This window comes from Armigeres subalbatus, chromosome 2 (genome assembly GCF_024139115.2).
Source record: "Armigeres subalbatus isolate Guangzhou_Male chromosome 2, GZ_Asu_2, whole genome shotgun sequence".
Lineage (NCBI taxonomy): Eukaryota > Metazoa > Arthropoda > Insecta > Diptera > Culicidae > Armigeres > Armigeres subalbatus.
The window spans coordinates 108,195,939-108,209,520 of NC_085140.1; the positions used below are offsets into that span (position 1 = coordinate 108,195,939).

The window sequence follows — 13,582 nt, forward strand, 5'->3', positions numbered from 1 at the left end:
CGCTTCGCGCACTTTTAGTGTTTCGCGATGAGGCGAGAAAACACTTTTCGAATCGATTACTCGCGCTTCCAAGTGAAGCCGTCTTTCGAGAAGGTGCTTGGCTTTTGCCGCACAGTGTTAGGAGGACTGCAGAAAGAAGAGGTGCCATCGCGGTGACCAATGTTCGTTCGTCAAAGTCAAGGACCAAACGCTCGCACAAAAAATCGTGAATGACCACGATTAAAATGAAGATTAAAGGAAGAAGCACAACCTTCGTATAATCATGGAAAATGGAAGTGTAGAAGTGAAAGTGCACGATTTGGCTGAAAACGTTTCCGACAAGAAGATAGTTGAGTTCCTCAGTGCATTCGGAGAAGTGACATCACTGCGGAAATTGACGCTCGATATATGGTCAGCTCGTTTGCTTATACAACGAAACATCGATTCGCGGGTCATGATCGGTGGCCAGCAGACGTATATCGTCTACAAGGGGCAGATCTCCTCTTGCAAACTCTACAAAGAGCAGGCCCACACTGGCCCACACGAAAGTGGAAAACACCGCCAGAAGTCTCTTATCTTCCTGAAATCAGCAGAAGAAGTCAATGTTTACGTTTCCGATTTTTGCCCTTATGGATCAACAATGTCGATTTCTTCAATGACACGCTGACCACTTCCGTCTTCACCCCGCAAACATCATCGTCGCTGGAGACTTCAACTGCGTAAACTGCGCGCATGCGACTCGTCCAGCCCGAACACAAACTCGTCCCTCAAAGGCTGATGAGCCGCATGCAATCGAAGCACATCTTTGATTTTTTCTCAAGTTTCTACTCGGAAGAAACAACAATAAGGACGGGTTTGTTTGCGAACTGGTCATTCCACGGGACGACCCACTGAACGAGCGATGCAGCGAAGAGATCACGACGGCAGATTTTATCTGCTATCAGAACGAGTGCGCCAAAACGATCATCAAACGGTTCGATTTTCTAACTAGAAAAAAATCTTGTTAGATTATGGTAACCTTCGAGAAAGTTCAAGCTGCCGCACAATTATTAGCTTTTATACGTTGCTTTCACAAAGCAAACACACTTTTTTCACATTATATTTGCGAAAAATAAAATAAAATGTTGCTCAACTTGTAAATCCTTTACCCTTTTCTTTGGACTCTAGCATTTTAAATTTTTGGAATTATTCTCCAATATATTTATCAGCACTATCTCAATACTCTCCATTGATTCAAGCCCATTTGAAGCGTCATGTTCGATTGGATCCCACAAATGACAGTTCGATTGGTGACCTGTCAGTGTTTTCGCCAGACTTTATATCTACAGGCAAAAAAAGCGTTCATGAATTCGTGAACTAACAAATTTACGATGTATTTTTTCGTGAACAACAGCCACGGATTTGGGAACATATAGTCACGTTTTCTTTAACGTTATGGAAAACGTGACTGGTGTCTCCGAATCCATGAATTAAATCACGGTGTATTTTTGCTGGTTCACGAACTCAGGAACGATTTTTTTTTTGCCTGTGGCGACTTTAGATCCCACGAGAGTTCTACCTCCACATGTTCAACGTCATTCACCGTGAATTGAACTTACTTCTCAATGAAGCACTCGCCGGAAATCTTCCCCATGCTTTCGTGCTGGTGAAAAAGAAAGAAACAGACAACACGGCCCGAGTGTACCGGCTCATATCGCTGCTCAGCAGCGATTATAAACTTCTTTCCCGCATCCTTGAAATCCGGCTAGAACCCATTGCGATCTGAGCAATGGGCCGAAATATTCGAACTCAGAGCGCAACATCTTCCAGGCTACTCTCGCTTTGAAAGACCGAACCAAGTCGCCAGTATCCGCCACCACCGACGCGCTGGTAAACTCACCAGTAGACTCTGCATCAGGGTGACCTGACTGGCGAGGCGTTATGTTGCTGTGTACCGTTCTCAAAGTTCTATGCAAAATTATCCTAGCCCGGATTCAGGAGAAGATCGATGCGACTCTCCGGCGGCAGCAGGCCGGATTCCGTGCCGGAAGATCCTGTGTGGACCATATTGTCACGCTCCGCATCATTCTGGAGCAGGTCAACGAATTCCAAGAGTCCCTTTACTTGGTATTCATTGACTACGAAAAATCTTTCAACCGTCTCAATCACGAAAATATGTGGGGCGCCCTGAGACGCAAGTGGGTTCCTGAGAAAATCATCGACCTCATCGAAGCACAGTACGAGGCCTTTACGTGTAGATCGTAATCGACGATATTCTGGTAGATGCGATTGACCGTGAACCAATCCGCGGGCTGTTATGGCAGCCTATAACCATGGAGCACCTAAACGACTTCGAATTGGCTGATGACGTTGCAATTCTCGCTCAACGGTGCTCTGATATGCAGAGTAAGCTCAACGACCTTGCCGAGCGCTCCTCTTCGGCAGGCTTAGTAATCAACGTCAACAAAACCAAATCGTTGGATGTAAACACGGTGACCCCTTCCAGTTTCACAGTAGCCGGGCAACCAGTGGAGAATGTTGAAAGCTTCCAATATCTTGGTAGCCAAATGGCGTCAGACGGCGGTACCAAGATCGACATAGGCGCACGGATCAAGCAAGCAAGGGCTGTCTTTGCGAGTTTAAGAAATATTTGGAAAAACAGGCAGATAAGTAACTCTAACGGAAACGTAGGGGCGGAAACGAAATCTGTAAACAAGCATTAGACTGGAACCCAGCGGGACATCGCAGCAGAGGCAGACCCAGAGGCTCATGGCGGCGAAGCCTCAATAAAGAAATAAAAGAAGTCGACCGAAATCTAACCTGGCAACAGGTTAAAGCGATAGCCGGGCAACGCTCAGGATGGAAATCTTCCAAGTCGGCCCACGATCGGGTGGAGCTGGTACCAGTACTACTGGAAATGTGTGTAGAAAAGCCTTCTCTAATTTTAAACTTTTGGGCAATGCATTGGATATTGATAAAGAATTAATTGTGAGATTCCATAATACTTTGATAGCTATAAATATCCAGGAACTAATTAATCCACACAAGTTTAATGCAAAAGTACATACGAACTGTATCTTACCATCCGTTATAAAATTCCTGCTGCGTTAAAAGCCAAATTTTATTTTTGACCGCCCCCTTGTATGGGGATAGCCCATAGTGCGTTGTTGTCTTCCCGTTGAAGCAAGCGGGATTTTCAAAGCCATGCTAGGCATGTGCAGCATCGCAGCAGGAAATAATTACATAGAACGGAATAGGGGATGGTAGTCTAGTCTGTGGTAATGCGACAAAGGTCGAAGATCCTTCCTGGATCCTTAAATTTAACTTAAAAGTGACCATTCAAAACCACACTTGTATAATAGTCTTTCAATGCACAAGTTTTGTTTTTTTTGAATCGATGAAATCAAAAGATTCGAAGAATTAGTTCAAAAGCATTTTGATGATTTCTCGGAATTGTGTAAAATGGATATATCCTGTTTATCAAAGAAAAGCTACAATTACACCCAGGTTTGTTTTACACGGTTGGAATTCATCAATTTCTCGGTAAACCCGAACTTTCACAACTTTATAAATACCCCCTGAATTTTCTTCGATTTTTTGTGAATTTTTTGGTGGGGTCAACTCATTGTTTCATTGACGCTGAAGGTCTAAAACGACTAAAACCAAACCGTGTAAAAAAAACCTGGGTGTACTGATTAGATTAAAACATAAAAGAGTCAGTTTTATGTTTTAATCTAATTTAATTCGAGAATTGACAGGTTCTTGGTTCTTGTCCATAAAACGAATTTTTAATTTCACTTTATAATTGAACATTTGTTTTTTTTTGTTCAAGAGATTAAATTGTTTGATAGTTGCCAAATGCATGTTTCCAACTGATGACTACTATTCGCTATTTTTTGATACAACAGTAGCCAACGATTCTGCCTATACGTACATGGCTGCTATGTATGAATTAGTGAATCCATCTCAATCTTCTAATTCTCCTCAGATGTCTGCATGCTTGTTCCAAATGCTTGCCTAGTTTGAAGCATATGACTGGCATTTCCTGTCTCATATGCATTTGCATGTATTATTGATTGCAGAGGATTTTATTCTTTTCTGCATTTCGGCAATGCTATACCAGAGCGGAGGATTAATTCCGTAAAATACTATTGAGGGAGTTTTAACCAGTTATTTTGCTATTTTTTTTTAGTATCAAATTTTTACTTTTGATTAGCACCGTAATCCGGACTTATTTTAATATTAGGAAAAAAAAACGGAATCCTGGGAATGCCCGGAAGGTGCGACTTTTTCTATTCCAAATCCCGGGACACGAAAAAGTTCCGGGAAACGATCTTTTTATTTGTTTAATTTTTACCTAAACTAAATCAGCGCGATGCATCAAAATCGTCGTACATCCGCGAATTCAAATTCATAGTTGAATATTACTAAACCACTAAAAATAATATTGCTTTTCAATCTCGTATCATAGGTGTGCGAGCAAATATGCACCAAAAATGTCGATCGTATTTCTCACTCATTCTCACGTCCATGGTGAGGCAACATCTGGGAAGAAACGCCAAACATAGCTCTGGTCATAACTCACAAGCTCCAATACTCACGCTTCCACGGGTCTTTCGATGACAACTGACCGCCAGCTAAGGGTTGCGTACTTAGCTGGTAGTGTAGCCTGGGCACTGTTGTCCTTCTGACATCAGCTAGAGTGAGAGGGTGCGACCTGGGGGCTTGCCTAGGATGTGATGGGGTTTGACAGTGGGCTCTGTTGAACTTCTATAAAAGTATCCGTAGCAGGCCCTATCAAAGCAACCGTGTGCCGCTCAAATCGCACTAGCCTAGTCCTGGTGTTGGGTGGGACTTTAAACAAATTTGACCCGACTGATCGAGTGTCTGTTCACCAAGGAGGTGCGGCTCCAACAGCGGCTGTTCTGGCTTCCAGCGGCTGAGTACTAAATGCTTTTCCCAGGAAGCAATGTCTAAGATGGCAGCACCATCCCGGTGGATATTTAGGGACCTTAGGCCAACAATCCACTGCTCCCGAAACTTAAAAAACCGTTCCAGAAACCAAAGAAAAAAGATCGAGAACTGACCTAACGGCGACGACTTTTGGCATGAAACAAAGGACACGAATTTGAACATGGAATGTTTTAACGTTAGCTCAGCAAGGTAAGCTGGCACAACTCGCCAGCGAGGGACCGGGCATGAAGCTCGGAATCCTGGAAGCAAAGGTCGCGATAGAGCGGGCAAGAACCAGAGCAGCCAAGTACGAGTCCCATCAACGGTATTCGGCTCTAGAGAAGGAAGTTAAACGCAGGTCGGTGGCACGACGCCATGTTCTTGTATCCAACATCTCAGTGTAAAATTCATGATAATATGTGTTTTTTTTCACAAACATCACATTTGATTCTCATTAGGATACAGAACTGTCAGTGGGATACGGTCGCGCAATGTTGGCTACAAAACAAATCTATTGTGTGATATAGGGATGCCACCGGGCTGGTTAAACGCTGCTGAAGATGGGACAAGCCAGCCGTCCCTGGTCGACGGAGGGGAGAAAGCTGTAACAACTGGCACTATTCGCCTCCTCTACGACGCCTGAGGCGAGCAAGGATAAATCCGAGGATGCCGATGGGAGACGCGACAGGTCAGTTACTCACCAACCCAACTGATCAGCTGAAACGTTGGTTCGAGCACTTCGAACAACTTCTTCAAGTTTCGACGCCCGACCAACCATCCACATCTCGGCATGAGCGGCCTAGGGTGCGACACATTAGAGTAGAGTGGGGCAAGAGTACGCACTTAGTTTTCAATCGATCATGTGGCCCTTATGAAGCAAGCTTCTGCATATCAAATCAGTGTCGATGATTCATATACTCTTCCTTTATGTTACTCAGTGGAAAATATATTGAAATTATTGAGATTCGTTTTAGTAGAACCCTTATTGCAAGACAAGTGAAAAACGCACTCTTACCCCACCGGTGGGGTAAAAGTGCGCATCGGGTGGGGTAAGAGTACGCATTTATCCAATCATGTGCTTTAAGTATATATTAACACAAATAAGAGTTGATAACATTTAATTGATGTTTAATGAGCATATATTAGGGAATGTTTAAAGATTACGTAACTCTTAAAGGGGGAGGGGGTCCAAAAAATATGCACTTTCATACGAAAAACCATTGTTTTTTATATATACAAAAAACTACAGAGGTAAATATATATATCAGGTTACGCGTGGTTTATACAAAGGCATTTTCCTTAAAGAAAGTCCACCAATCACGTAACGGAAAATTTGGCTATTTCGTCACCCCTCCCCCCTATATTACACTTTTTGTATGAATCCTCCAAAAATTATATGGATCGTCATACATCGCGCAACCCCTCCCAGCTAAAGGTTGCGTAATTTATGAATGTTTCTTTTGATTAAATGAAATTATCATTTAGATGAAATTTTGTTTTCGTACTATGTTTAGGTGTACAACAAGTCCTAATACAATTTCATTATTCCGCTTCAGTGCTTTGTTCGCTAAGTCCTTTCTAACACCGAATTACTTCAACTTATCCTAAAAACTTGTGATAATTTCAAATTCTGTCCCTTTTTTCTTAGTTGTGGATCTTTACGCTTTGGAAGAAGTATTATTTCGGCCGGCGATACGGGTTGGACATCAAAACTTGAAAATTCATATGCGTACTCTTGCCCCACCGGTTCCTGCGTACTTTTACCCCACAGTCCTAAAAATTATTCAAGTAATGGTTTTGACTTCTTGGAAAACCAACCGGATTGGTGTTCTGTACCATAAAGTACTCTATACAATAGGTTATCGAAATGGTATAATGTTCACCTGATTGAACGTATATATGGTAATGAAATACTAGTTGCGGAAATCCAATTATTTTTAGCAAAATGACCAAAAAGTTATCTAACTCCATATCTCCCTTGTTGTTTATTCAAATCGTTTACAATTACACATGATAATAGTTGGCCAGAATACCTGTCAAACTGATGCAGTGCTGCTAGTTTATCTTTTTTTATTACTTGAAAAAATCGAAAACGTACTCTTACCCCACGCGCACTCTTGCCCCACTCTACTCTACCCCCGTCAACTCCGACCCCGTGCTATCTGCGCAAATGCTGCATCAACTATTCTGCAATATCTGGGAAACCGCAATTTTTCGGCTGACCGGATGCAGGGCATCTTAGTGAAGGTCTTAAAAAAGAGGGATCTGGCTGTGTGAGACAATTGGCGAGGCATCATGTTACTGTGCATTGTTCTCAAAGCTCTATGCAAAGTTATCCTAAATCGGATGCAGGAGAAAATAGATTCGTCTCTTCGACGGCAGCAGGTAGGATTCCGCCCAGGAAGCTCATGTGTGGACCATATTGTCACGCTTAGAGATGTCGTAAAATCCCGATTAATCGATTAGTTACTAATCGATTACTCTTGATTCTTGTCGATTATTGAATCGATTAATCATTGTATAGTAATCGATTCAAAATTAATCGATTATCACAACGATGAATCGATTAATCGAAATAATCAATTAATTTTCGACATCCTTATGATGTCGTAAAATTCTGATTAATCGATTAGTAACTAATCGATTATTCACGATTCATCTCGATTATTGAATCGATTCACGCTAAAAATGAACTACTCAAAATTGAGTCGAATCCGACTCATTTTCATTAAAAACGGGACAACTCAAAATTTGAGTAAAAGATACTACTTCAATAAAATGATGATTGCACTTAAACTAGGAGTCTGTTTGTCGTAAAATGCACTTAGATAGATAGATAAACTTGATTCGCATCTGTCGTATTAAAAATTGATGGAAGGCCAAGCTTAACTTTCGCGAAATCATCATTTTATTGAAGTAGTATCTTTTACTCAAATTTTGAGTTGTCCCGTTTTTAATGAAAATGAGTCGGATTCGACTCAATTTTGAGTAGTTCATTTTTAGCGTTTTAATCGTTGGGTAATAATCGATTCAAAATTAATCGATTATCACAACGATGAATCGATTAATCGAAGTAATCGATTAATTTGCGACATCTCCAGTCACGCTCTGGTAGTGACGCAAGGGAGTTCCGGATGAAATCTTCGACCTCATCGAAGCGCAATACGAAGCTTTTACGTGCAGAGTTCTGCGTAACGGAGCTTTGTCTGACCCCATCCGGGTAGTCGCTGGAGTGAGGCAAGGATGGATTTTTTTTTTTTTTTGTATCTTTATTAAAGAGACTTTCAGCCCGAGGCTGGCTCGTCTCCGAAACAAGGATGGATTCTATCCCTGCTTCTGTTCCTCATCGTAATCGACAGGTCAGAGTGGGTGCGATTGACCGTGCACCAAACCGTGGACTGCTCTGGAATCCTATTATTCCGTGTGTAGTAGAAAATCGAAAATTTGTTTTCAATAAAATGAAATATCTGCAGTTATCAGACGTCGCAACTCATTTCTGATTAGTGCGCATGATAGTACATCCATGCGTGCATGATGCGCGCTACTAATGAAATATTTCAAATTATCGCGACTCGCGTCGCAGCGCGAGTGCTCAATCGCGCGGTCCGGTTTGGTGGCGGCCCGACAATACTATGAAGCTACGACTTTGATTCAGCTGATAATATTGCTCTACAATAATATCCCGATTTTATCACCCCCCTGGTGAATTTTGGGGTGATAAAACAGGGTATGTGACAAAATTGGAAAAAAAATATTAAAAAGGCCAAATGCGTGAATTGTACCCGTTATTTCTTGTCGAAATTGCTTACAGAATATCTCCCAGGTACTCAGAAGTCGTTCGCAATAAACTAAAGGCGCTGAAAGTTATTTAATGAAAATCAATGTTGTTTTTGGTAGAGGTGTGCGCCGCCGCGCCACGCCGCCGCCGCCGCCGCCGCCGGCATTTTTGTATCGGTTCAGCACACTGAAAGGACAATATGTGACGGGTCGACGTCAGGTTCCTACCGGTAGGCAGTGGAAATTTTTGCATATTTATAAATATTCTATCTATGTATCTCAAATGGAAAATAAAAATGCAACATTCCTCCAGAGATTTTGATGAGAATCTTCCAAGCATATCGAAGGGAGCCTTCATGGATTCTGAAGGCAATCCACCAGGGATTCCGACAGGAATGTTCTAGGGATTTCAATGAGAACCTTATGAATATACTCCATCCTTCTAGGAATTTCGACTCCAAGGAATATTCCAGAAATTCGAACGGGAATGTTCCAGTGAATTCGACGGAAATGTTTCAGGAATTCCAATGAGAATCTTCTAGAGATTCCGAATGGAATCTTCCAGGAATACCGACGAGAGTATTCCAGGAATTCCGTCAGGAATGTTCCAAGAGTTCCAACGGGAATATTACAGAGATTCCGTCAGAAATCCTCCAGGAATTCCTATTTGAATGTTCAGGGATTTCGTAGGCAATGTTCCAGGGATGTAGAAGCAAACCGTCGAAGAATTCCGGAGCAAATCGTAGAGGGACTCCGAATAAATCGTCCAGAGATTCCGTAAAGAATTCTCCAGCGATTCCGAAGGGAATCCTCCAGGTATGTTTAAGCAAATCGTTGAAGGATTACGAAGCAAATCATCGAAGAGTTCCGAGACAAAACGTCGAGAGACTCCGAAAAAAAAATCCAGTCCAACGAATTCCAAAGCAATTCTCCGAACGATTTCGAAACAAATCTTCGAATGACTCCGGAGGAATTTCGAAGCAAATTAACGAGAGATTCTGAAGCAAATCATCTATGGATTATGAAGGGTATCCACCAAAGATTCCCAAGGGTATTCCTTAACGATACTGAAAAGAATCCAATGTAAAAACTTCTGGATTCCTGTTGGAATACTTCGAAGATTCTGAAATAAATTCTTTAGATATTCCAATGACGCTGTGTATCTGTGCAAATTATCATGCTGCTAGGCAAGCGGAAGTCTGCTGGAAAACTGTCACTCAAGTCTGTGATGGTTGACCACATTTCTTTGACTGCTGGCAAAGTTTCACATTTGCTTTGATTGATATTGTGGTGGCTCTCCGTTGTTGTTCAAATCAAGTTTACTTTTATGCTTTCAATTCATTTGGATATTGCCTTTCCATAATTAACAACAAAGTGCAATTTCACTGCCACACAGGAATCATTCTCAGAAATGAAATAAAAGCTCATTTGTCTTCCAATCATTTCATTATGATAGGCTGAGTATGGGAGATAACTCTTTTTTCGACCTAATGCAGTTTCGGACAAACGTTTATTTTACCGCAAATGTCGGTTTGTCAAAAAGTTGTTTGGCCCAAATGGTCGTTTGTCAGAAAGGCCATTTGGTCGAGCATGTTATTTGGCTAAACAGGTGGATATTTTTGACCATACTACCCGCTCAGTAATCATCATTTGGCCGTTGGACCAAATGAAATTTTCGATCAAATGGCCCTTTCTGTCAAACAACCATTTTTGGCATTACAACCTATTCGGCCAAAAGACCATTTCAGCTAAACGACGTGTTTGAAAGAAGTGCTTTTTCGGCCAAATTCTCAGCTGTACGTTGCTTTGGCCAGATGAAATTTTTGGCCAAACTGTTTTCTGTTGTATAACCGTTTCGCCCAAACCTTCATTTTGGTCAAATACAATTCGGCTTGATGATTTTCAACTTAACGTATTATTCGGCCAAATGGCTTTCTGATTTTCGGACAAATGAGCCTCCCTCTTTATTAAGAATTTTCCATTGAATTTCCAAAGAATTTCATATGCACAATACAAAGAACTCCCTGTAGAAATCCAGAGAAATTCCTTCAAAAATCCGAATTTTTTGTTGAAATACCGATCGGTTTCCCAGATTTTTTTTTAAATCCCGTTTGGGTTCTGAATCATTTTGGTTGAAATTTTGTAAAATTTACCGTGAAAATTCCAAATAATTTTCCATAGAAAATTTAAAGAATCACATTCAAACTCCAATGAGTTTCCCAGGATTTTTTTTTACAATTTGCTGGTGAAATCCAATTTTTATGTTGATGTCCACATTTGGACAATCTGCCGCGGAAAATTTGAAGAATTTTCTGCGTAAAATTCGCAGAATACTCAGAAACTTTCCGTGGATTTCCAAACATTTTCTTGTGGATACTTGAAACAATTTTCCTTAGAAATTCCAAAGTGCTTCCTTGGAAATTCCAAAGAGTTCATAAAACTTCATAGTAGTTGCCGAAAATAATTTTCAAATGAATATAGAATTTTAAAATAATCTTTCTATTAAGTCTTGAAAACATCCAGAAAGAATGCAGAAAAAGGTCTTCAAGAAACAAACGTAAAAAATCTTCACGCCGATTCACGCCGCCGCTGCCGCCGGCTAAAATGGCACTCGGCGTGACGCCGAAAACGCCGCCGCCGCCGACCAAAATTCTGACAAACGCCGCCGCTGCCGATTTTTGGACCGGCGCACACCTCTAGTTTTTGGTATTATTTACGAAAATAAAAAGAATAACAAATTTTTTTGGGGTGACAAAATCGGGTCGAAAACGTGACAAAATCGGGACGTGATAAAATCGGGTCGAAAACGTGATAAAATCGGGGGTAGACAAAATCGGGGAGTGACAAAATCGGGTCAACACTGTACTAGCACAACGACGCTTTGAAATGCAGAGTAAGCTAAACGACCTGGACGAACGTTCCTCAATGGCAGGTCTCACCATCAACGTCGGCAAGACCAAATTGTTGGATGTAAACACAAACAACTCCTCTAACTTCACGGTAGCCGGGCGAGCAGTGGAGAAGATCGAAAACTTCCAAGATCTTGGCAGCCAGTTAGCGTCGGACGGTGAAACCAAGATCGACATATGAGCACGGATCAAGAAGGCTAGGGCTGGTTTTGCGAGTTTACGAAATGTATGGAGATCCAATCAGATTAGTCAACGCACCAAATTTCGAATATTCAACTCAAACGTAAAATCTGTGTTGTTATACGCTAGTGAGACTTGGTGTGTATCAGCAAAAATTTCGCAGAAACTTCAAGTATTTATCAACCGATGTACACGTTTTATAATTCGGGCCGGGTGGCCTCACAATCGGATCTCGAATGCTGAGTTCCACCGACGATACCATCAAAACCCGATATCGTCAGAAATTCAAGAGCATAAATGGAGGTGGGCCACACAATACGAATGAACGGAGACGAAATCTGCAAGCAAGCGCTGGACTGGAATACAGCAGGACATCTCAGCAGAGGTAGGCCCATGGGCTTGTGCCAAGTCAACAGGAATCTGACCTGGGCCCAGGTCAAGGCTAAAGCGAGTAGCCGCCCAGGATGGAGATACGTTGGTCCCATGTACCCCTGGGGTGCTCAGGATACATGAGTGAGTGAGTGATTCAAACGACCAGAGAAATCTCACTCACGCAGATTTTCTCTTAGAAATCGATTTGCGGGAAAAAAACGGTCCATTTTTCCCTCACTACTCATGCCGCGAAAAGTAGATTTGCTCGTTTTCTCACTTCTTTCATCCTATTCGTAGGGATACCGATGGTAAAGTGGGCAACGGCTTGTTTATCCCATATTTATAGATTTCTCGCATTATTTTCGATGCTGCACCATGATATATGTATTTCAGGCTCTCCGAGCTATTTTAAATCATGAACATACTATTGACCAGCTAGCCAAATTCTGCGCACTTTTCCAAAAATGCTAGCTTGGTGTAATTTCGGCACTGTGGCATTCAAGCCATGAAAACTCTGAATAAGTAGTTCTGAACCAAACTATCGTTTACATCGTTTATGTTGCTTGTTGTGAAGCGTGTTACTGAGCTTAGGTGTGATTTGAAAAACATGTAACTATGGAGGTAAATTGGTCATGTCGCCTGGGGGTCAAGTGAGCAATGTTCTAACAGAGAAATCTTGTCTTGTCTTGTCTTAGCACATGCACAGCCAATATTGAAAAGCATCCTGGTAAAGTCAATTGTATTTGCGATAATTATCTTGTCAGCATTATTATTTGCAGCATATTAAGAATATGACAAGTATTAAAACGGCCAGGCCCTCCGTGCAGGCTTGAAATGGAAGATAATTCATAATTCAACGGCAATCTGATTAATCAGTTATGAATAAAGTGCTCAACGAATAGTTATGCATTGATGAAAGGAAGAAACGGGGACAACCATACCAACCGTTCCACATTTAGGGGGTATGTGAAAAGATGACGTTGGAATATCAGCAATGTTCTAACAGGGAAATGGATACAAACTTGCTCAAATTTCAACCTAAATCAGTACGGCTGATAGTGGGATTATTTATCAATCAGATTGAGAAGGGGGTGCAAGGAAGGGAAATCTGGTCATTTACGTTCCATACACATTTTTGTCCAATTTCTACATTTCTGAGCGAATATTTCCAAACAAGGCATCACGTTTACGGAAACGGCCATATCTTAGATGTTTGTCTTCCTATCTGTTATATCAAGCTCTAGATGGTCTAGCTTCGAATCCCATTCCGGTAATAAAATTCTTATAATTGGTTCCCGAAAATTCTCCCGAAAAGTGAGTGAGGCATAAAAATGATGAAATGAAAAAAACAAATTCATTAAGTAGTCCCGATTTTCGTTTACCTTCCAGGTTCGATCTAGAGAAAAGAGATGTGAGGGTAAGATGTGTTCCAC

The 13,582-nt window shown here is 41.5% G+C and overlaps 1 protein-coding gene across 4 annotated transcripts in view; it reads right to left on the minus strand.

Moving 5' to 3' along the window:
• The window catches only part of LOC134210632 (UDP-N-acetylglucosamine--peptide N-acetylglucosaminyltransferase 110 kDa subunit), a 113,162-nt gene that overhangs the window by 15,394 nt on the left and 84,186 nt on the right, over positions 1-13,582 (minus strand). The gene's annotated exons all lie outside the window — the stretch shown is intronic.